Source organism: Falco cherrug, chromosome Z, assembly GCF_023634085.1.
Source record: "Falco cherrug isolate bFalChe1 chromosome Z, bFalChe1.pri, whole genome shotgun sequence".
Classification (NCBI taxonomy): Eukaryota; Metazoa; Chordata; class Aves; order Falconiformes; family Falconidae; genus Falco; species Falco cherrug.
In genome coordinates, this window is record NC_073720.1 from 5,856,171 (window position 1) to 5,880,282 (window position 24,112).

The following is a 24,112-nucleotide window of genomic DNA, read 5'->3' on the forward strand; positions in this document are numbered from 1 at the left end:
TTCACACACCACAGTCTCTGTGCTGCTGCACAGCCAGGGAAGCACAGCCAGCTCCTTCCTGATTATTTGGAACATGAGTTTCATTGGCTACTTGAGCTGTATTTGCTGTCCCTTGCCTGTAAAACAGGGACAATCTCATCTCTTTAGCCAGCATTTCTTTTCCCATGTGCCAAGGTCACTTGATACTATTTTAATTATCAACTGCAGATCATGCAACAGCAATACATTAAATAAAAAACAATGTAATAGATATTTTAAATTCCAAATGTTACAGTACTCTCCTGTCAGCTAAAGTAGATGGGGTTTGTTTTGTTTTGTTTTTATTGTAGGCACTGCTGATTTTATGTGTATTATAATTATCTTCATCCCAATAAACTAAATGAATGGATTTACCAGTTTTAATCTCCTGCTAACTCTGTTTCTTATACAAAGCAGGACAGATCTTTACCCTAGAAAAGTATCTACAGGTACTTTATCTTTCTTTGAAATTCAGTGGCAAGTAAATTTTGCTTAGCTGGAGACTAGCAGCTTGAAAATGGTGATAATTTCACACAAGAAAACTTTTCAGCTTGGTGTTTAGATGCTGCTGGACATTTGTAGCTGTCACTGATGGCTGTTCCACTGATGTGTTTATTACACTGGAATATCAGTGCCTCACAGAACAATTAAGATTAACAAGCAGCATCAGAAACACATGTTCTGTGGACACCAAATATTCATGTTGTGTGCTTTACCTCCCTTTCCAATATTAAGTTAATGACAAATCTGTGGGAGGGAAAAAAATAAAAGTAACAGCAATAACAAGAAAGGCTATTCAAGAAAAAGATTTTATTTTGTTTGGTTATAATTGGAACAATGACAGGTTATAAACAGAATGGTGTTATACTTTGACACTGTCAACAAGGTAAACAAATCACACTGGTGTCCCTCTAATTCCAGTCCTGTTGAATGGCTAACTACAAGAGTGCATAAAATAAGCTTATCTGTTAAAAATAGAGAGCAGCTCGCTATTCACTGTCATCAGCAAGGCAGCACCTGGCTGCTAGGCACAGCCAGCCTGTTTCTGCCAGAAGTTATGAACGACTGTTTGCAACTACCTGCTGTAAACAGCCTGGGACAAATTAACTCTTAATTGGTTTTCACTTACATTCTAATATTAGCAAAAAAAAAGAAAACCAACTTTTACCTGACTAGCTAGCATGTTTCTTCTTTGCAAGTTTGCTATCGGTCCAAAACCAACATTGCTACTCTAAAAGCAGACATTTTTCTGTCTTTGTAGTTTGCTTTTGGTGTAGTAATTTCCTTCCTTCTTACAGATTATACAGTCATGACCAGAAAAGACAACATTCCCTTTGGAAAATGTCCTGTTCCAATGAGTCCTGTCTTTGCTTGCATTTTAAAAGATCCAAAGGTGCTGTGGAAGACTGTCTCTTTTACATTTTCACTGAACTTAAGAGCTGGGTCTGCTCTGCATGCCACTAACACAGCCAGCTGGTCCCGCTGCCAGATCGCATCCGCTTGATGCTAGCCAGGTGTCTCTTCATCGTCATCTGAAATCTTTTCTTCTCGCCTTTCACTGGGTATGTTTCAGAGTCTGATTTGCAGTGCAGAGGAGAAAGCTGGCTGTCGCAGCCTGCTTCCCAAGGAACAGCCTGCCTGGTCCCAGGAGGAGTGGCTGGAGGCTTTATGCACTCTGTGGTCTGTTCAAGTTCGCTGAAAGGGCTGGATGAGCTCCGCAACAGAGATGCGGTCTTCTTCCTTTGGGACAAGAGGATTTTAAGCTCTTCAGAGTCATGCTGGAAAAAGAGAGACTCTTTTCTCCTGGTATTGGGACTCTCACCCAGTGTGAGAAACCCATAGGGGGTAGTGATTTTGGAGAGGTGGGGCAAAGAGAGGGCGGCTCTAGTTGCTGGGTCAGAATGATGTGCAGCTCTCTCCAGGTCTCTAGGGAAAATAATTTGGTCTGTAAAGCACAGGGTTCCTCTTCTGTCCAGACTCTCTCCTTTGCACAATGCATCTTTCCTGATACAGGATTCAGATTTGCTTCTAGTTGTTCTGCACTTTTGAATAACTTCGTCAGAGACTCCTCTCTCAGGAGAATTCTCTATGGTGTCTTCCTCTGCCTCATGCTGGAAGAAAATATGCTCTACATCCAGAGAAGGGATGAAAAATTTAGGGATGCGATCAGGGGTCATGACAATGTTGAAAATGTCTTTGTTTTTCTGAGCAACTTTATCTTCAGGAGGTGGCTTGCTGATTTTGGAACTTGTCCAAGTCAGCAAGCTTTCTATAGCACTTTTGATGGAGAGCTGGGATGTACCACCAGGAACCATTATTTCTGCCAGCAGCGCTTTCTTAAAAAACACAATGCTGTCTGCTGATTGAATTCTCACAGCACTGATTGCAGATGAGGGACTCATTCCTGCTTATAAAACAAAGCAAATGACGTCATCTGATAGCTAGATGTCATTGGCATGGTAACCAGAGATAAGGCGGCTTTTACGCTCCTACTTATGTACTTACAGTCTGATTCATGATGCACCATTACCTTAAATAAGCTTAAACATTTGATTTGACTTTTTTTTTAAATGCCAGGTTCTGTGCTAGTGCCCTAGCTATTTTCAGAAGAATAATGATTCTAAAGATACCTGGAACTTTCGGAGCATTTGGATTATGCTATCTGTGCTACTACACAAAACATATTTAAGCTTTTCTGGTTTGTTTGTTTGTTTTTTTTTTTTAAGGGCTGTGTCACTGAATGAGTGATGTGCAAGTGATGTAAAAAGCATAGTTCACTTACAAGTCCTTAGTTTACCTTTCAGCAAGTGGTACTATTTGGTGCATTTCATATTGAAGATCGTGAGATGAAAGGGTAGGAAACGAGTGTTCAAATAATTATAGGACTGGTATACAGAAATACATCCTAAGGGGTCTCAAATTGCCCTTCACTGATGATGTATGTACATAGCATATTATAAGGTAAAAATGAGAAGCTCTTCAGAGGATACTCAAATTTGATATCTGTGCTTAAAGGGGTGAGCATCTTCTCAGGCACATATAACAGCTTGCAATTACTGGATGAGTTTCTGCTGATACTTGATTTACTTCTTAGGTTTCTGGTGTGAGCTTCCTCCCAGTGCACTGGTCTGCTGTCACTGATGCGATTTGCAGCCAGATCTCAAAAGAGCAGGGCTGACCAGCGTGTGGGCGGTTTCTCATCAGCACCAGACTATATAGTCCCTTGCACAAACACACTGCAGTAGCCTTCCTTGTGTGCTGCTTAGCTCCTTTCCTACTTTGGTGCGGGTCACTAATTTGCCTCTGCTCTGTCTCACTTTATATGTATGATTGCTAGGAAAGACATGGGGAATGTAAAGAAATATATGGCCATAATATCTTGGCTTTCAGCTCTGCAGGCTGAGCAGTTCGCGGTTTACTTCTTGTTTATGACCCTATGAAGGCATTTTAGTTTTGGTGACATTGAGGGCACCTATGCTACCAGGTACTTCAAAAACACCAAGCAAACTTCCCCATGGTACGGTGTCAAGCCCACAGAGCCTGCTTTTGCATTTCATTTTATTTGATTTTTACACACCTCCATTTTAATCTGTTAATGTTCCCACTGCTCCTATTTCCCTTCTACTGTGTTTTCAGGCTAGAATTTCAGTCCTCACAATTATCTATGTAAGCTGTTCAAGAAGGTTTTGTCTTCTCTGTATTCCATTATCCTTTCATTTCTCTGTGGCTTTGGCTGTAGATTTTGGGTGCTGTTGAGTCCTGGTACAAGTCAGAATTATAGTGCAGTACTTAACCATTCTTGGTTTCATGAGGATAGAAAATGTCAGTGGAAACCTTTTGTTGGCATTTTGGGTAGATATAGGCTCTGTTCAACTCAGTACTATAATTATTCAATGAAGAAGTTCTTGTCTAAAGATAAACAACCTCCACACACAGAAGCTGTCCTGTAGGCACAAAATATTTGCAGACTTGTTAAAAGAAAAAAAAAAAAAGTTATTGATTTAGTCTTGCTTGCTTTTGACTTGGAAAAGTTGTCAATATTCAACAAATAGATCACTAATAACGTAAGCAAAGTATCATGAAATCACCCATAGAATGGAACATTTTTAATTTTGTTCTGATTCTTTGCAGATAACAAAAATAAGGGAAAGAGCATCAATTCTTGGGAAGAAAATCCTTCAGGGCACTGACATTTCACAAACCTGTAGTGATTTACATAGCATGATTGCTTCTCTAGTTGGAAAATCTAAAAAAATGCAGTCTTCCCTAACTGATTCAGACATTAGAGAGAGGGAAAATTCACAGATTTGCAAGTCCTCTGAGAAACTTGCGGTATGAGTTTCAGTGGTCTCTGATATTACTCTTTTATAAATTTTAGTAGATAAGAAAATAAAGAATATATGACTTACTGTCATGAGAATTCCCTCTTGTCCTTTGCACCTTAATATATTCTGGCTTCATTTACAGGTAAAAAAAAAAAATAAAATAATAATAAAAAAAATTGCTTACCTCCCTTGCTACCCTATGCCCAAACTACATTTGTGCAAAAACTTTCTGCAGGTATCATAGAAAAAGAGAAACCAGGATAGATTGATATCCCCCATAATGGCATACAGAACTAAGACCACTATTATCTTCATAGAATCATAGAATGATGGAATGGTTGCAAGGGATCTTAAAGATCACCTAGTTCCAAACTGCCTCTCATGGATGGGGGCACCTCCCACCAGACCAGATTACTTCAACCTGACCGTGGCACTTCCAGGGACGGGGCACCCACAGCTGCTCGGGGCAGCCTCTGCCAGCGCCTCCCACCCTCACAGGGAAGAAATTCTTCGTAATATCTAATCTAAATCTCCCCTCTTCCAGTGTAAAGCCATTCCCCCTTGTCCTATTGCTACAGATCCTTTTAAAAAGCCCCCCTCCAGCTTTCCTGTCGGCCCCTTTAGGCACTGGAATGTGCTAGAAAGTCTCGCCAGAGCCTTCTCTTCTCCAGGCTGATCAATCCCAGCTCTCCCAGCCTGGCTTCACAGGAGAGGTGCCCCAGCCCTCTGATCATCTTTGTGGCCTCCTCTGGACCTGCTCCCACAGGTCCATGACCTTCTTCTGTTGGGGCCCCAGAGCTGGATGCAGCACTGCAGGGCAGGGGGGGCGGGGGCTGTCACTAGAGCGGAGTAGAGGGGGAGAACCACCTCCTTCACCCTGCTGGCCACACTGCTTTTGATACAGCCCAGGATACGACTGGCTTTTTGGGCTGTGAGCACACATTGTGGGACCATGCTGAGTTTCTCATCCACGAACACTCCCAAGTCTTTCTCCTCAGGGCTGCTCCCAATATGTTCTCCACTCATTCTAAACCCATTCTCTGTATTTGTGCTTGGGATTTCCCTGGCCCCGGTGCAGGACCTTGCACTTGGCCTTGTTGAACTTCATGAGGTTCACACGGACCCACCAGCCAAGCCTGCCCAGGTCCCTGTGGGTGGCATCGCTTCCCTCCAGCATGTCGACCACACCACACAGCTTGGTGGTGTTGGCAAACTTGCTGAGGGTGCACTCCATCCCACTGTCCATGTGGCTGACAAAGATGTTGAACAGCGCTGGTCCCATACCGATCCTTAAGGAATGCCACTCATCAGTGCTGTCCACAGAAATATTTTTATGATATCTGGTCCAGGTTGAGCCTAACTGTGATTTACAGTGCTAGTAAAATATGTTACAATGCTAGCAGAAGTTGGTATTTTAACCCACAAAAGAAGAATGCATGACTGAATTTTTTTGAGGAACAAATCAAACTACTAGTTCTTTCAGCTGTATGTGACCACAACCATGCAGTCTGTGATCAAAAACCCTGTACCTTTGAGAAGCTATTCTTATATTCACCATGGAACTTTTATTATTGTTATATAGAATAAACACTCTGAAAACAGCAAATTACTTGGACTCCCCAGTCCCATGAGGCTGGACCAGCTCTTCCTCCAAGCAATTTCAAACACAACAAAGCCAAAATCCTCTGGAAAAACTTTGTATCGGAATTGGCTTTATGTCATGAGGCAGAACAAGGATTTGAGACTATGTCCCTCACTCCTAGCACAAAGATTATATTTTTCTTTGTAGACTTCAACTTAGGGAGTGGGATTTAAGGTTAGCATTTCTTTCCACAATTTTTTTCGTCTCAGAAAGCTTGCTCTAGGTACGTTTTCTGTTTTCCTTCAGATTTTTAAGCACAATGAAGTTAAACTTTGACAGCTCAAACATACATACATACCTAAAAACATACACATATATAAACCTAAAACTCATATACATCTGTACATCTATACACATAGACCCACATACACATATATATTTTTATGTGTGCATCTGTATATATGAGCTTTGGGTTTATATATGTATGTACCTATGTATGCATGAACCTTATATATGTGTATATACATGCATAGATTGGTACATATATTTATTTATGTGGACATATATGTAATCCAAAGACTCTTTCTTGATAATAAACCAAATACCTACCCCAAAAAAACTTCTGGAACAGTAAATATTGGAAGAGGAATTCCTAGACCATTTGTTTGAAGGTTGTCAAAAACACAGTTTATGTCATTACAACACAAAATAAAATTTATTTGATCCTCATCATTTCATACAGTAATATAGTTTAATGTTTATTTTTAATTCTCTCTTATTTCTCTTTGATCTGAGAAAAATGTCCAAGTGTCTGCTTTTTACTTAAGGCAAAATAGAGTTTTAATCATAAACCATTGCAACCAGTAGAAAGATTGAGTGCCTTTTCTAAGTTTTAGATCGAGACCTACCATAAAAAATGAACAGTATGAAATTAGATTAGTGGCAGGATCCTGGGGGGAAATTTAAGGTACAAACATCTTAAATACTTTTTGCATTATAGACTCCAAGTAGAACATTTTCTTCCCCTCATTTCCATTATAATCTCACTAAACAACAAAACTCATCTTTTCTTTCTTTTCTTCTAATGGAATCAGCAGCTTTTCAATGATTTCTTCACCCAGGCTCAAAAGCAAAAAATAGGCATTTGGATGTTTTATACAATATTTTCTTTAAATAGCTCAACTATTAAAAAGTAATTTTGTAGGCTTTCTATAGAATAAGAGTTGCACTTCTGGAAATTTCACACAGCTAGAAAACAGTTCTACTTTTTATCTTTCCTGTGGAGAATGCATATTTCTGGTGCCTAAGAACACACAAATGCTTAGTACTTACACTGAGCTTTTCATCTTTGACATGCACCAGGAACATTAACTAATTAATCTTCACAACCCCCTGAGGGGTAAGTAAGCATTATCCCTGTGATGTTTGCTGTGCATACAATACAGAGAGAAGAATGGAAATTGCTGGTGCTTATGCTGACAAAAAGAGTTATAGAGATGAAGAAACAGCACTTTTCTAGTGTGTAGAATTACCCTGTTCCAAGGGACTTCTGACTTTGGCTAGCCTTTCATTTGGTTTTGGCTCATAATTTCACTTTGTTCCCATGCATGCCTTCAAAAAAATCCTGCAATTTAGGCGTATATTTTTTTGACTGTAGGCAGCAGGGAAGCAGAACATACAGTGGTCATAGGCAATGGATTTTAGCTGGGTACCAGATGCTAGAGCTGTGACCAGCTCACATGCTGCTTTTCGTATTTTAATATTAATGCTTGTGCTCCAATGGAGGATATCTTAATTCTCCAGAACGTTGCTGGGGTTTAGACTCTTTCAGTTGTCTACCATTCTTTCCACTCGTTCATATGAAGGTGTCTGGGTTAAAACTATAACCCAGCCTTAATGCACAGACTTGTCAGCTTGGAGATGGAGCACGTGTAGCACTATCTAGTGACAGCTCTTGCTTTGCCCAACAAGGCTTCAGTCCTTTGTCTTCAGCTAATGACAGCTTCTACACGTTGTATGTTTTTGGCCTGGATTCAATTGCCTAGCTTTTGGAATTTAGCTGAGGTGAAATTACATCACTGTCTTGTCATTTGGGGATTTGGCAGTGCTATCACCTTTGAAGGTAGTTACCTCCTTCTGTCAGCCCTAAAGAGTCTGTGTCAATATCCCCAGCCTGAGTGACACAGTCTAGCATCAAAGTAGGTGGGGATGAATCAGGTCCTTTCACTAAAATTTCCCAGCCATATGTTGCATTGGCATATGTCTCACAGCTTCCTCCTGAGAAGGGACTTCATCCAAGCTGGGGTTACTAGTTATTGTAAATGTTACATAAGAACATCAATATTACATAAGAACATTAAAACTATTATATAAGAACTTTTTTGGGGTAAAGATTAATTATACAATTGTAACCAAAGGTTATCATCTCATCTCATCTCACAGAACTAGTCCTTGTTTCCCAACAGTAATGTCTGTAGCAAAAGCTATGATTCCACACTCTGTCCATACCCAGTGAAGATACCTGGCTGACAGCAATTTTACACAGCCAATTTATGTGTATTGCTAATTGAGATTATACAGAGAATCAATGGAGAGTAATAAATTCATTAAAGCTGTTATTTTTGAGCAGGTAAATCTGAAAACTAGGGGAAAAAAATTAACTAACACTAAATTTAGAGGTTGAACTCCAGATCCCTAGAATTGAAAACATTGGCTCATGGCTTGTGTTGTTACAACAGCAAACATCATCATCCTATCAGCTTCCACAATAAGCTTTTAGGCTTGTTTGACAGAGGACAATTTTAAAACTATGGGTAGATAAGTACGTAACTAAGCATTCAAATCAAAGTCTAGAGAAATTGTGTTCTCCTGTAGTTAAGTACAAAAGCACACCCCAGCTCAAGCTAAAAAGCCCAAAGCTGTACGAAGGTGCTATTTCAAAAGTCCTTGCTTTGGTGCTTTCAGTCATTTTCAGTCATTTCCAATTGCCTATTTAATAACAAGGAGACAGCAGACAGTAGCTTTCCTAAATTATTCATTTCAGCCCTACAAAGTGACTCTCAAGATTTCATTGCCTCTGTTCTGTGGTGTTAATAATTCAGAGCTGCTAGAGAAGCAAAGCTTGCCACTTTAGTGCTTATCTTTTGTTTCCTTAACAATACTACACGTTGCAGTCTTGTCCCGGTGGCTCATCCAATCTGAACCTGAGCTTTCTCACATACTCACCGACAGAAGTGAGCTGGAATAGTCCACATTTAACAGAGGGATTTAGGCATTTGCTTATACTCCTTTTGGATTCAGCATCCTGAGTGCTCTTCTGTTTCCAAGTATCTTGGAAGATAAATAAATACTACCCTCTGGTGTTTTCCATTTGTAAATATTGTTATGGTATCCACCCTTAAAAAAAAAAAAAAAAAAAAAAAAAAAAAAGAGTAAAAGAAAGGGTGTTTATTAGACTTAATTTCTAAGTGTTAAAGGATTCACATGCTGCTGAGGATCACTGATTTTCATTCAGTCTTGGAATAGTTACAAGAGCAAAGAAATATAAAAGGGAAACCTGAGCTGCAGTCTACTGAATGCAAAGCATTCTACTGAATGCAAAGCATCTCAAACTCACACCAAAAAAGGTACTAAATGCAATCATACGTCTAAACCTTGCTTTTAAATGTTCTGTATAAATAATATATTAATACTACCATATTCAATACATAATCTGGTACTTCCACTGGTCACATATATTAAAGGACTATGTTATATGCTTATATTCTCTGATGTGTCACGTGCAACATATATCGGAGTCTGATGCAGTATTAAGAAAAAAAAATATCTCAGCTCCCTTAGTGCCACCCCATATAAAAGTTACATGAATCACTGAAATCAGAGTGTTTAACCAAGGCCTGTGTAATAATACCCATATGCCAAACCATACCCTGATGTGTTCCTGTAAACAGAAAGACTGTTTTTTACATCTGTATGCATGGACCCACACATGTGTACATCTAAAGGTCATGTTTAGGTGATGACATTTAGTAGAGTCACTGTGCAGATAGTCCTGAACTCATCAGCTGGTAGAGTTGAATAGGACCCATCTTGTGCCTGTCCCATCCCACCTTTCACACACAGGGTTACCCCGACATCAGCGATGTACACCTGATCTAAACAATTTCTTTCCAAAAGGTGTATGGAGTCTTAAACTAGAGACTCTGAGTCATGGAAACATCTCCTGTATTCTTCTGTAAACAGTTCCAGTTTTATTTGCCATCGTGATGAGCACAATATTTTTTTTTCCTTTTTGATTGATGTGGTTTTAGCCTTCCAGCTTTTAAACTACCCCCCTGTCTGAACATAATCATCAACAAAGACTTTGTCCTCCTCACAGTCTCTTGTCATTTATCATTGTAGATATTTAACAGAATTAATATGTGACTGGGTTTTGATCATCACACTGGGCTCACAGGGGGAGACAAATGAAATGAGGAATGTAAAATTAAACTAATTAGAGCAGAATTTTTCTTGCTCGGGGTAGAATTTGATCAATATGTCAAAAATTTCTCATGTCTACAAACAGCTTTTTTCTTTGTCCCAGTAGAAAATATGGACTTTGTATTCCAGTGATTTGCAGTTACCATTCTTTGTTCCTGGAAAACATAAATCTTGCGCTTCACTTACACCATCTCCAACATAAAACCTCAAAAGTTCAGTGAGATTCCTTAAGAAGTCTTGAGATCAGTTTGGAAAACCATGAGAAAACCATAGGTGTAACAATGTATGTTGTGTTTACTTAACCTTTCAATTTCCATATCTCCATGTCCTTCTCTTGACTGTTTCCTGGCTTTGCTAAGCACTCTGAGGGTCAGAAAATCTGTATTTGTAAATGCCACTGAAAGTAATAGTAGGCTGATTGAAAATAATAGTAGGCTGATTCCTTATTCATATTTTTTTTAAGAGCACTATAATATGCAAGAAAGCTACCAACATAAGAGCATGTTCCAAGCTTTCCCGTCAAGGTTTGTGTTGAAGACAGCTGGATTCAAACCGTTTTAAGCCTCCTTCCCCCAACCTAGATTATTTGTCCCAACTGTAATTTTAAAATTTTACAATGCTGTAAACCATATATGAAATCAGATCGGTTAAACATGTACATACCTTATAGTTTTCTCACTGATTATGTACATGCACAGAACTGCTTGTGTATGGTATATCTAAAGTGTGCAATAGTTCATGGTACAGTCTCAACTAGACATAAGCACCAAAGATAGTCAAGGGGAATCATCAATTTTCTCTGTCCCTTGATGTATCTTGTTTTTTAGATATTTTAGGCTAATAAATATATTTTGGATAGAAAAAACCAAGAAGGATCACACTCTATATGATGTGACAAAGGCAGTGTGCTGGAAGCAGTGGCAGAGAAGGGCCTGGGTGTCCCCAGCACTTTTCCTCTCATTCTGCCAGCTCACGTCCAAGCGAGGGATATCTTCTGTCTGGTAGGCACTTACAGGGGAGCCAGCTGCTTAGTTAGGTTTCACAAAGCGTCACTTAGGGACAATGCAGATTTTGACAGGATGAAGAAAAAGGACCTGTGGGGAAGTGACTTCAGTTCCAATTTTTAAGCTACAACTGTTCAATCTCATTTAAGTACAGTTCTCTCCCTCAGCTGTGCATCTGCTCTGATGCCTCTAATTCATGCTCCCTGTGCTGCCCTAGTGCTTGCTCAGTCACGGAGCTCATTCCCAGCCAGCTCCATGGCTGGGGCACTGCTTGCATCCACGGGGCTGTGGCGCTCTGCATCGGAGGGGTCTTTCTCTTAACGTCAGAGTACACATCTCTAACTAAGCAGCACATTATAGGTAGCAATTTCATCTATTGTCTTCTTTCTCCTTTGTCCTGGTTTCAGCTGGGACAGAGTTAATTTTCTTTTTAGCACCCTGTGCAGTGCTGGGTTTTGGATTTGGTGTGAGAACCAAATGTTGATAGGGCAGTGATGTTTTTAGTTGTTTCTGGGTGATGATTATACTAAGTCAAGGACTTCTTGGTTCCTTGGGCCCTGCCAGCGGGAGGGCTGGAGGGGCACGGGGAATTGGGAGGGGACACAGCCAGGACAGGTGACCTGAACTAACCAAAGGTATATTCCATACCATATGGCATCATGCTGAGTATATAAACGGGGGGAAGGAAGGTGGGGACATTTGGCATTATGGCGTTTGTCTTCCCGAGTAACCATTACATGTGATGGAGCCCGGCTGTCCTGGGGATGGCCGGACACCTGCTGCCCATGGGAAGTGGTGAATGGATTCCTTGCTTTGCTTTGCTTGCATGTGTGGCTTTTGCTTTGCCTATTAAATTGTTCTTATCTCAAGCCTTGAGTTTTACATTCCTTTCCTATTCTTCTCCCCATCCCTCTGGGTGAGGGGGAATGAACAAGCGGCTGCGTGGTACTGAGTTGCCAGCTGGGGTTAACCACAACATCCTTATAAAATCATCTGTCATATCTGGTTATTACATTTTATGATGTACAGGACTAGCTGTGCTTTCAAGACGCCAGCAATACACACGAGGAAGGGAGTTTCCATTTCCACTCTGCATTTCTTTGCTGCCTTTGTGTTTTTCCTTTGCTGTAAAAATCTTCGAGGCATATTTTGAAAGAAGGTACAAGACATTTCAATCTTCAAGCTGATGGGAGCTGTGTGACTCAATCCCTAGGAGGCATGGAAGCTGCAGCCATTAGTGTTTTTTGTCATTCATTGAGTTATTTGAAAAAGGAGCTCTTTCTTCAGGGTTTTGCTACGGGACTCATATAGAGTGAGAAGGGAGAGATAATTTAATTCCCTGCAAAGCAGGAGGACCAAATTCTGAGACAACTGAGAACCATGGTATCCATACACAGGAGGATTTTGGCCAGGGAAGTGTCCTTCAGTTAGGTGGGATGCTCAGGTGATTCAGAAGCAGGAGGTTTGACTTTGTCACAGTCTTAATTTCATTGTTGCTTGGAACATACCAGCGTCCAGCATCCCTTTCATTGTCTTATTCTATACAGACCTCCCAGGTACATCACCAACATTGGCCACCTTCCTTTATGGATTTAAGCTTTATGCCAATTTGAGATTTGTGGGTAAATTAACCAGAAGCTTTAAAACTGCCAGGTGCCCAGCAATTCTCCAAGCAAAGCAATTCCCTTGCTTCTTGCTCCAAATGGAAGTGCTCTCAAACTGTACCTCAGACTAGGTGACTATATAGCCCCATTTGCTTATCAGCACTGGAATCTAATATAAACTCTGTAAAGAAAGTTGTATTCCCAGTCTGATACCCAAAATAAACGTCATATATATTCTGTTAAATTACAAATCCTGCAACGATAGTAAAAATAATGTAAGCTAGTGTCATCATTAAGGTTAATATAATAAAATGCAGTGGTATGGTTATGAGATCAAAGGTAACGAAACGGAAAGTCTCTGTGGTTGTCTTTTAGTGCCAGTTTTGATGGTCATGAGTGAGGTCTGAAAAGCAGTGGAGCACACTGGAGCTGACTGTTCAGTGCTGCCAAAGCCACCACATTCGAGTATTGTCAGATCGTACACAAGAGTGAATTTTAAGTGGAGGTGGTGACAAAAAGGTTAGTGTAGAAGGTGGGTGGGGGTGCGGGTGATCACATAAGCCACATCACAGCTGAAACAAGCAGTATTTCACAAGTATTAAAGCATAATTGTATAATAGCACAATTAACCTGTGGAACTCCCCACCAAAGAGTAGAAGTAGGATTAATTATGTCTGAATAGTAATAGCCTGCATAATTTCACAGAAGAACAAACACGTACATGAAAATCACAAATAGGTTGAAGCACTCGGTAGCTACTAGATGGGATAATGAAGGAATTTCTCTGTTAGTATGACAGAACAAGTGGCTAGATGTCAATATGAGAGAGACTTACGAAGAATTTAACAAGGGCAAAGAAATTAATGTGAACCTTCTTACAGAAAGATAAACTACTTCTAGCCAGCTTTGTAGACCTCACCAAAATGGTTGGGCTTTGCAGAAAACCAGGGCGAATTTAGGTCAAGGGATTTTCTTTGTGATAATCAAGCTGAGATATGCTGAGATATAAGATTCACTGTAGTGAGTGAGAGCTGGGTTTGTTGAGGTTAAAAAGAAAAGTAAATGCGTGCTATTTTTTATAAATTGTAACACTAGGCTGTTCGTAAGACCTAGTTTGGGTTAAATGTTAAATGTTCAATGAAGTTGTAATAATAACTATGGTTATATACTAGAAAGTGACGGAAGAATTATGAAAAACGGGATCTCAATTGCTCGGAAGAATTGTATTCTAATGTATTGACCAGAGGTACTTAGAAAATGAATATGTAGAGTAGAATAAACAAGATATCCATATTTATAGGATTTGTCCTCAGTTTGGATAATGATTCATCCTACCCCTACAAGTCTATGTTAAAATAAACTGTATTGCTATAAAATAAACTATATTGCTGTAATCACAGCAGTATAACTTGGTCTCTTGATTTCTCCTTAGTGAAGCCTTATCTCTTCCATAGGAATGACCATGCCAGGAAAGGTAAGAAGTGTTAATTGGGCCCTATCTAATCTGCTGATCTGGAACAGATTGTTTTAGAAAAATACCTGATTGCGGCTTAAGTACTCTAAACAAAGAAGAATTTGCTGAGGTGTTTGACATGAAAAATTAGGGCGATCCTTTGCAGGAAGGCATGGAAAGGAACAAAGGCTGCTTTGCAGCGTAGAAGATAGATGTTTTCATGAGATAGGGGGAATGCTATATTTCATAATTTTGAAAACAGTTATTTCTCATGAAAATGGGGTGGTTTTTTAAAAAGAAAAAAAGACAAGAAAAAAGAAAAAAAAAAGTTCTCGTTTTAGATCCTTAACAGAAAAAATGAAACTTTAGGAATAGTGACACATCTGCCTTCCCATTTCTTGCCAAAACTACTGGCAGCAGACTCCTGCCTACACAGAAGTACAGCAATACCAGCTTGCGTCTTCGGATGGCAGCAGCATTCTAAGGACATGATTCAACCTGAAATGCCCCGGTTTATGCCAATTTCACACTGCCTAGATGCCTCTAGCCCTGATGCTGAGCTCAAGGCTAGTGCTGTAAGGTGAGAACCAGCTGACCTTTACCATATTATTTGGCGAGGCATGGGAGGGACGTGTGGACCATGTTACATGAGTCTCGGTAGGACAAAGAATCAGGAGTTGTTCAGTTATCTATCCTATTCCCAAAGCAAGAGTTGTGTAGTGATTATTTGCAGCATCAGCCTGTCAAATGTATTGGGCAGAAAGCAATGAAAAGATTCTGGCCACCTTCTGTTCTGCCCAGAGGATGAAATAAGTGTTAATAATAAGATTTAAAAAAAATAAATCTTCAAAGTACTTAAAGAGTGCGTTGCAGTAACAAAATATTACTGAAAATATTACCAAAAACATGTTTTCAAGAACTTTTTTTCAGTTTTTTTTTCTTTCCTTGTTCAAAGAATTGTTTTTGTAGCTTATCCCCTTCAGCTATAATTATCATATTTCCTCCACTTCACTTCTTACCTGGGGTGTTACAGTATCAGAGGTTGAAAAGGTCTTCTCAAAATTAGTTCTGACCTGAATCTAATAGGAAAAGAATGCTAAGCTTTTAACGTGTTTCGAGCAAACCTTGAAGAGATTTGTCCACTCATCTTTGAACCCCTAGGGTTTACAAGCAAGCTGAAGATCTGATAAAGAGCTCATTGGAAAATAAGCTCTAATAAAACAGGATTATCCCAGCAGCTAGAAAATCTCAAAGCAAAAACAAAGTTTGAAAGGTCTGTTTATTTCAAATAAAATAAAATAAAAAAATAGTATGTAATTTAATGTTTAATTGGAACTTTTATGAGAAGTACATGATTGGAATGGTCCTAAAAGTCTACATTTTTTTGAAGCTATTTTCTGAAGAATGTATTTCAATGTATCATTTTTATATAGCCAGAATGTGTTATGTCTTGTTGTGGCAGAATGGAGCTTTGCTTTCATACATTTTTAAAAGAGTTTATAGTGAGCATAAAGAAGGTACAATAATATTTGTATTGGCTATCTAAATCAAAACAAGGTCCATAAAATTAACTCAGTTCTCTGCAGCCTTTAAATCTGCTCTAGTCTCTGAGCTATGGCATCATGGCAGATAAATGTCGGTGTCAAGCCACTTGAGCAATTCCAATTGAGCAATTTATTTTGGCTAGCTTAGGTCTTCTTAACTAAACAACTGCAAACACTTACTATATAGCACCATGGGTTGATTTGGCCAAGCAAACACACGTGCTGTAATCTCTAAGAGGGCTTATTTTATTCCTTGTAGGAACAAAACCACAGACCTTGAGACCAAAGTTCCCTCCACTACATTAATGCGGATCAAAACCAAGAAGGTCAAGATTTTAGGCTTTTAATCTCCCAGCAAAGCAAGCTAGTAGCTCAAGGAAAAGCTTTCCCTCTGGCTCAGGCTAATGTCTTTTAGAAATCATGAAACGAGCAGCAAGAGGGAGGCTATGAAGAAAGGAACACAAATGCTATTTTGAACGACGATGAAGTATGATTGTGAAACTTCTGCTCACACAGAAATAAGGCTGGCCACAGGCCTTGCTGTTTCCGTGATGTAAGGCAACCCTCATTTCCTCACCCTAGAGAACACAGCAAGGACAATAAATGCATTTATACTTCAGACCACTGATGTACGGTAATTTCCCAGTTGCCATGGTGAGGAACTGATGACCTAAGCAGATAAATAAGACATGTCAGGCAACAACTCTCAAGTAAGAAAGTTGAAAATTGTTAAAAGGATGCTAATGGCATTATCAGGAATGTTTGTGTTCCAGTATTCATCACTGAAGTTAAAAAATTTTCATGTGAAATCCTAATTTCTACAAAGACTTTCCTGAAAAAAATGAATTATTTATTCTTCTTTTTTTGGGGGGTGGGGGTGGGGTGGGGGGAAGTTTAGAACAGACTTTGTGGAAAGCATTTGTTTGCCCTTTGCGCTTTCTTTTCAAGAGGACTGGTAGCCTGCTTCTTTGAAAGCTGTTAGAATGCAATGCATGTCCGTAGTTTTTGAAAACTTAAACTGATGATTAAGCTGATATGTTTAAGATATAGCAGGGTGGATTCAGAGCTAGATTAGGAGGTAAAGGTGTTCATCTTGCTGCAAGTTAGTCCTAGCCTGCACTGAGTTAGTGGATATATTAATACACCCATAAATGTCTTGTAATTCCCAGGTTAATCTCATCCACCAGAGCTTGATCCAGCAGTCCCTGCGTAGACTCCTAGTGTGCTTTGAGAATGAAAGGAGCCAGGAAATTTCTGCAATTCCACCAAAAGGAGATAAGCAGGTTCTCTGTTAGACATCTCATGTCTATGTGAATGTCTTAGAGACCCTGGAAAATTTAAAAACCCCTTAGAATTCTCTTTGTGGTCTGGTAGGCAGATGCCCCACCATCTATAGGCTATGGGGCATGGAGAAGGGGTGCAGAGGCCGTGGCAGCTGGCCATGTTTGGCTCCCAGGTGCTGGGTGGTGTCCACCCGCATTGGACCAGCTGAACTCCACCATCAGTCAGAGTTCAGGCCAAGTCATCAGAAACTTAATTGCTTTGCCACCACCTCTCTGTAAACCCCTCTAAACAGCTGGTTCTCAGCCTACATATAGACCAAAGGAAAATTATTGGTGCAGATCTGGCTCTTTTCACACAAGTACACCCCTACCCCACCCGAAACCCACCCCATGCATAATATTAATCAGAGTTCCCCCTTTGCTCAGTTTATAGTAATACTATCAAATTTTGTCTGGTTTGTTGATTTTGGGGTTTTTTTGGGGTGTTCTGATTTCGTTTTGGTTTTTGTGAGTTTGGGTTTGTTTTGGTTTTTTTGTTTGTTTGTTTGTTTGTTTGGGTTTTTTTTGAGAGTAGTTGTTTTTTTTCCCCTGCATATTTTATTTTTTTCAAATGCCATGTGAAAGGACCAAGAAAAAATTAGACTGACAGGAGAACAGTATAACTCAGTCTGTATAGAAGGCTGTCAAATATGTGAAGGGAGCAACCTAAAGAAATAGCTATTTGAAAATAGGTTTTGCTCCTTAGGAGAAAACCATAACCCTTGAAGCTCCTCGAAGCAATGAAGCAGTATGTGAGTCTGTACAGCTTTTGGTTGTTGTCTTTTTTTTTTTTTTTTTTTTTTTTTTTTTTTTACCATGCAATGATATTTAGTGCACTTTTTTTCCCCTAGAGAAAAAATAGTATTACTTTGACAACACCAATGTAAAAAAAAAAAAAAAAATCCCCCTTTTGAAAGCTTTCTTAAAAATCTTTACACACATCCATTTAGCAGCAGAGCACAGCCATTTAACAGGTGAGAGTTAAGTTGGGTGAGGTCTAATGAGACGATAATACTTCTGCCCTATGTAAGTGTAAATGTGCACCATTAAAGTGTGTGCGTGTGTGTGGGGGGGGGCATCAAATTATGTCCTTAACAATTCATAACACTCTGTAACTTCAACATACCGACCAACACCCTGATGCTAGAAACAGGAATACTCAGGGTTACCTCATTTCAATTTAATTGTAACAGTCCTTTTCCTTTCTGAAATCAGCCACAAGAGGGAGAGATGGTCCCAAAATATGCCATCCAATTCATTCTACCAATTTGAGGTCTCTAAAATAAATGTTGTGATAGATTTAAGCAGAGGACATTGGTGCTTCCACTCCCCCACCCCCCCCCCACCCCCTTTTTTTTTTTCTAATGCAGCATTTTGACTCTGCAATGTAAACCAGCCCATGAGGAGGATATTATATATCATCCTAACTTGCTCTGCCTCTCTAAAAAATGAAGTGCTTTTTCTGAGGACATGATAATTGCACACTCACAGTGTGCAGGATTTAACCTGGCATCCTACCAGTGGTTGTGGGGATTATGCTGCAGGAAACACAGAGGCATACAAATTTATTTTTCTCTCTCTTCCTCTAGCAAATAAAGGATGGAGAGCACAAGATTTAAAAGGATGGAGCAAAAACTTTGACTGCATGTTGGACAGTAGAAGGGATTTGCTTCTGCTTAGATATATGTATACTTAAATCACCAGTGTCAGCAGACAGAAATTGGAATAAAATATGTAGAACTGTAGGGTTTCAGATTTTTTGAGGTGGAAGTCCAGATAATATGAACAAAATATAATAAGGGGAATATTTGGTTTGCCCAACAAAAATGAAAGAATATGAATAATGTGTGAGAAGGTGCCTTCCTTTGCTCTGCTCTTACCCTGACAGACTTACTTTGTATTCTGTTCCTTGCTGAGTAAGACCTTCACTGGAGCTCAGTGACTGAAATTGGATGATGTAGACTTCTCCAGAGAAACAGTCTTGGAGAAGAAGTTAAAATAAACTCAGGACAGTGAGAAAATGTTAAAGATGGGAGAATTTCCAGAGAGGTTTGCCAGGAAGAGCCATGGTTTATTACCAGGCTCACACTGTTTGTCTATTGTAAAGCATTTCTATTCACATTTACTCAGTGATGTTCCCTGCATCAAGATCCCCACTCCACCTCTGTAAATCAAAGTTAATCTTTTAATGAGCTTTAGAGGATACTGAATTCAGGACCAAAAGACAAGTACTAATTGTTACTCTTTATCATTAATTCTGCATGATGGCAGCACTCAGAAGATCCTGTTAGAGGCTAAGCACACTACAAATTTAAAAATAAAGCACTTGCCACTCTGTTTTTTCCTGAGGTCCATTTATTCATATAATTTCTCCAGAAATGGTTACATGCCCTCAGATGCCCACTTTTTGACTGCAGTTATTGGTGAGTACTTAGATGTCTGCAGCAGCAAGGACCTAATATGATAAATACTAAGTTTAAGTGTTCTCTCTCTAGCAAACTATGAAGTAGTCCTGCTTTTCAGGCATGGAGAGAAAGGTCTGAACTAATTTCTGTTGTCAATTCGAAAACCACACGTGCTTCATGGTAAAGTGTGGTAGCAGCAAGGATGTTGTCCTGCTGTACTGGTACATCTGTGACAGGGTAAACTGGGAGATGGACACACAAATGGTGTGAGTGTGATTTCAGCTGCCACCATCAGAAGCTTAATTTTCTGGAAGAAAAACATTTTTTAAAATTTAATTTCCTAATAACCTAATACAATAATAAACACTTGACCCACCACAGGTTCTCCCTTCATATTTTCTAGTCATAGCACCCCCTACTTCCCATGGCCATTGATGCCTGTTTACAGAAGCAGTCTTCACTGTTTCTGTTATTTGAAAATAAGGGTGGTTTTTTTTCTACTGAAAATACTTTTATCTGGTGCTTTGATAAATTATTTGGTTTTGTTATTTTGAAAGAAAACCCTTGAGTAACTCACACACACATTGTCACATTCTTGACTGTTGCTCCCTGGCTGTATTTTATTTTCATCATCTTCAAATAAACGTCCTGTCATCTGCAGTTTTCCTCACACCCTTTACTACAGCCATCAGGCTCGGCCATTGTTTTCTTTGCTGTAACATTTGTTTCCATAGTAAGACTTGTCCATAATTTGCAACAAGACTTCAATAATCCTCAACTAGGAGCCTGCTCCTCCATCCTCAAGCAGTTCAAATAATCTTCAGTTTGCTACGGTCTGCCTTTGTTTAAATGGACTCAGCAAACAATACAGAATGGGAATTGGTATTTTTGTAAAAATCAGAATCACTTGAAATACGACATGCTTTTATATCTATTCATAGTGGATACACAGTCAGTCCAAGACCTCCAGTCACTTCAACTTATACTGATACTTGCTATTCAATACTTAACTATAAATGTCTGGTCTTTCTTCATATTAGTACTGGAGACTTTTTGGTGAAACCTGGTGAACCAGGAGGCAAGAATTGACTAAATGCATTGAATTGTTTCTTTTCAAAGCCCTATTAAGGCAATTAAATACGTTGTCTGCTAGAAAAGCGTATAGGTTTTATCATGATACAGAAAGACTTTCTTACATTGTGTTTAAGCTGCTTCTTTCCCAAAATGTTACATGGGATGTCCCCTATTCCAATTTGTTTCAAATCAATAGTTATTAGCAATATTTCTGCTCTAATGCATAAAGACATAAGTGAAACAAGTAATAAATTACCTAATACAGCTGTTGGGATTAGAAGTTCTTATAAAGCTACATACATTTTGTGTTACTGTTTATCCATGGGATTGATTTAAAAAGATCAGAAATAAAGAGTTTTTAAATCAGCAAAGGACTGTGTTTTCTCTGTGTGTGCATATCTATATGTTTAAGCTATATGTAAGTTCTAGAAATATTGTGGAATTTTAGTTACAGGAAGCTTTTTCTGTAATTAATACAAAAACGTTACATGAAGTAAAAATGAAGTAAAACACATCTATCTGTTAACTTTCCTTGCTAAAAATAAAGGCAAGTGAGGGAAAACCTTTAAGTTACTCTTTTTTTGGCTGGAGGAAATATAATTTTCAGAAACCTTTGGTTTAATTGCTTTAATCAAGTTCTGTGGAAATTTACACTGCAGTGATGTAAAGACAGAGAAATGGATGAATTAGGACAGACTAGGATCAGCTGAACTTAATGTTTTGCAAAATTCCCTGTAAAACCACCCTTTGCTTCAGTTATTGTTGATAGGACTAGAGGAATGTAGAATTTGGCCCATGACTGTGGCCAAGCAGATTCTGCTTTCCTAGAAAAGGCAGAAGCTGAAGGGCTGTGCCATGTGTTGCCTTACCACAAAGTTTACTCACTGGTCCAAGATATCACAGAGCTCTGTTCTGATGTTAATTCGGCTTAGATCACATGCAGTTTCCTTGAGGGGAAAAAAAAATAATCAAAAGCAGCATTGGACTGTAAAATGTTCACTTTGAAGCACTGTGTCTTAACTCTGCCAAATCTAAAGGTCTACCTACAAAAAAGCAAAGTAGAGGTAAAGGGCAGCAGGGAGGGAGAATATGTTTGTGTAGAAGAATAACACTGCACTGAAGGAAATTAAATGGATGATGGAATATCATCAGGCAGTGTGGCCCTGGAGGAGACTGTAGGTTCAATTTTTCAAGATTTATAACAAAGACTTAGTTTGTAGTACCTATGCATATTCAACGATAGTTTTGAGAAGTATTTTTATTTTTATATATATATATATTTGAGCAATTGTGTGAAAAGTATACAATGCTTTAAAATAAAATACCTATATGAAGTAAATTTCAGCTTTACTATTTGCATAATGGGTACTTTTACCATATTAGTATTCTATAGAAATCAAACTGTCAAGTGAGAGAAATAATAGCATACAGGTTACATAAAACTGAACACAGAGTGAAGAGGAAAGTAAAGATACTGAGCTTTTCCCAACAAATTAATATTTAATAAGTTACTTACGTCGAGTATGAATGAGTTGCAAAGTTTGCAATTTGCAAATTAACTTTCATTTTGCAAATGAGGAAAAAGCATTTAAAATGTTCATTGTGTGGTGACACAATGACATGTAAGAAAAAGAACAATCCTAATAAGAATAAAAATAATATCTATATATTCAGCACACTAGTTTTTGCCAAAACGCTCATGTTCCTGGATTTTCTTTGTTATCGTTTATGTATAAGTCTTAAGGAAATTCTTGCTGAAAGAGAAGTATGATTGTAATTGCTGTATCTCAGCCTATTTGTTACAAGAGCTTTGAAAGGCTCACATAATTAGTGTTTGTAAATCATATTGGTATAATCAGAGTGCAATTACAGAACTGAAAACTTATTATTACTATTATTATTATCATCATATCAACACGCCTGTTAAAGGCATGTAAGCTCAAATTATTCTTCGCTGTCAGGGTTTCTGACACATAAACAAACCAATTCAGCTTTTTTTCTTGCAGTTTAGGACAAGACCACAGCTGGACAATGGAACGGCTGATGAGACATTTATGTTGCATGTTGTTATGGAACCTTCTCTCATACTGAGTAGAATAAAGGTTACAGTTCATTCCTACACTCTACTGACAGAAAAAATGGACTCGGCAACCCAGTTTATGAAAAAGAGCTCTTATCCACATCTATTTTACACGGGCAAAAGCACTATTACCATCTATTCAGACCCACGTTATTTGTTTATGTCTAATTGTGTAAGCAGTTTATAGTATACTATTTATCTATGGGTAGTTATATATAATTTTTCAAGAATGTAGGAATTTGACATGAGTGCTATATGCCAGAAGGAGAAAAAATTAGGTTTTCTCTAGAACCTGGGTCTAATTCTGCATTTTTCCAGTCCTTGTTCTTGAAAGAATGAACTCTTGGAAGAGATTGCATTTTTTACCAGATTAGACTAACTGTAACAGCAATATCTCACAATCTGTTTGTGGCTCATCAGGAGTAAAAGTCAGCACAATCATGCATGATACATGCAAGTATCAGCTCTTAAAGCACAGAACCAATTGGTGTCTCCAATGTAGTCCCCTTCCCTCAGGCAAGAACAGCTATTTCTGTGTAATTTCTGATGGATGTATGCCTAATTTAGTTTTAAAGAACTTTGACACTGGAGGAATGTCGCAGCACTAGCAAAACTATCAAGCTGCAACAAGGCTTTACCGCTGGTCAGATTCTACTGTTCATGCTGTTTCTCCATCCTCCAAAGGCCAGACCACACTGCTCCTTGCCTGTGCTACATCCAGGTTCTTCCTTCTCCAGGCTCTGCCTCCATCCAACCACTCTTCCCATACTCCTTTGTGGGAACGAGCTACAGCTGCACATCATCCATGTCAATCAACCCACTTCCTTCTAAGCAAGACCATAGCTGTATATTATCAATGTTAATCAACCCACTGCCTTCATTCTGCTACAGAGGAACCATAGCCACCTTGTACATTCTATTCCAATGCCATACTTGATGGCCTCTCTAATTTTAAAATCTGTGCTTAATATTGAAGCGGACTCATCCTTGCTTTAATTTAAGCCTGCTACTACTTCTTTCCCCAAGGGGTTCTCTAAACTCTCAAGCATTTTCTACAGAATGTAGTCAATCCTAATCTAGCTGTCTACTGCATGTGGTGTCTTCTTCCCACCGTGCTTTATTGAACATGCTGGTTTTTGCCTCAGTTTAATAGCTGAATTTTATGTTCTTTTCTGCTCCTCGCTAGCTTTTTAGCTCAGTGTGGTCATTATTTTTGTTA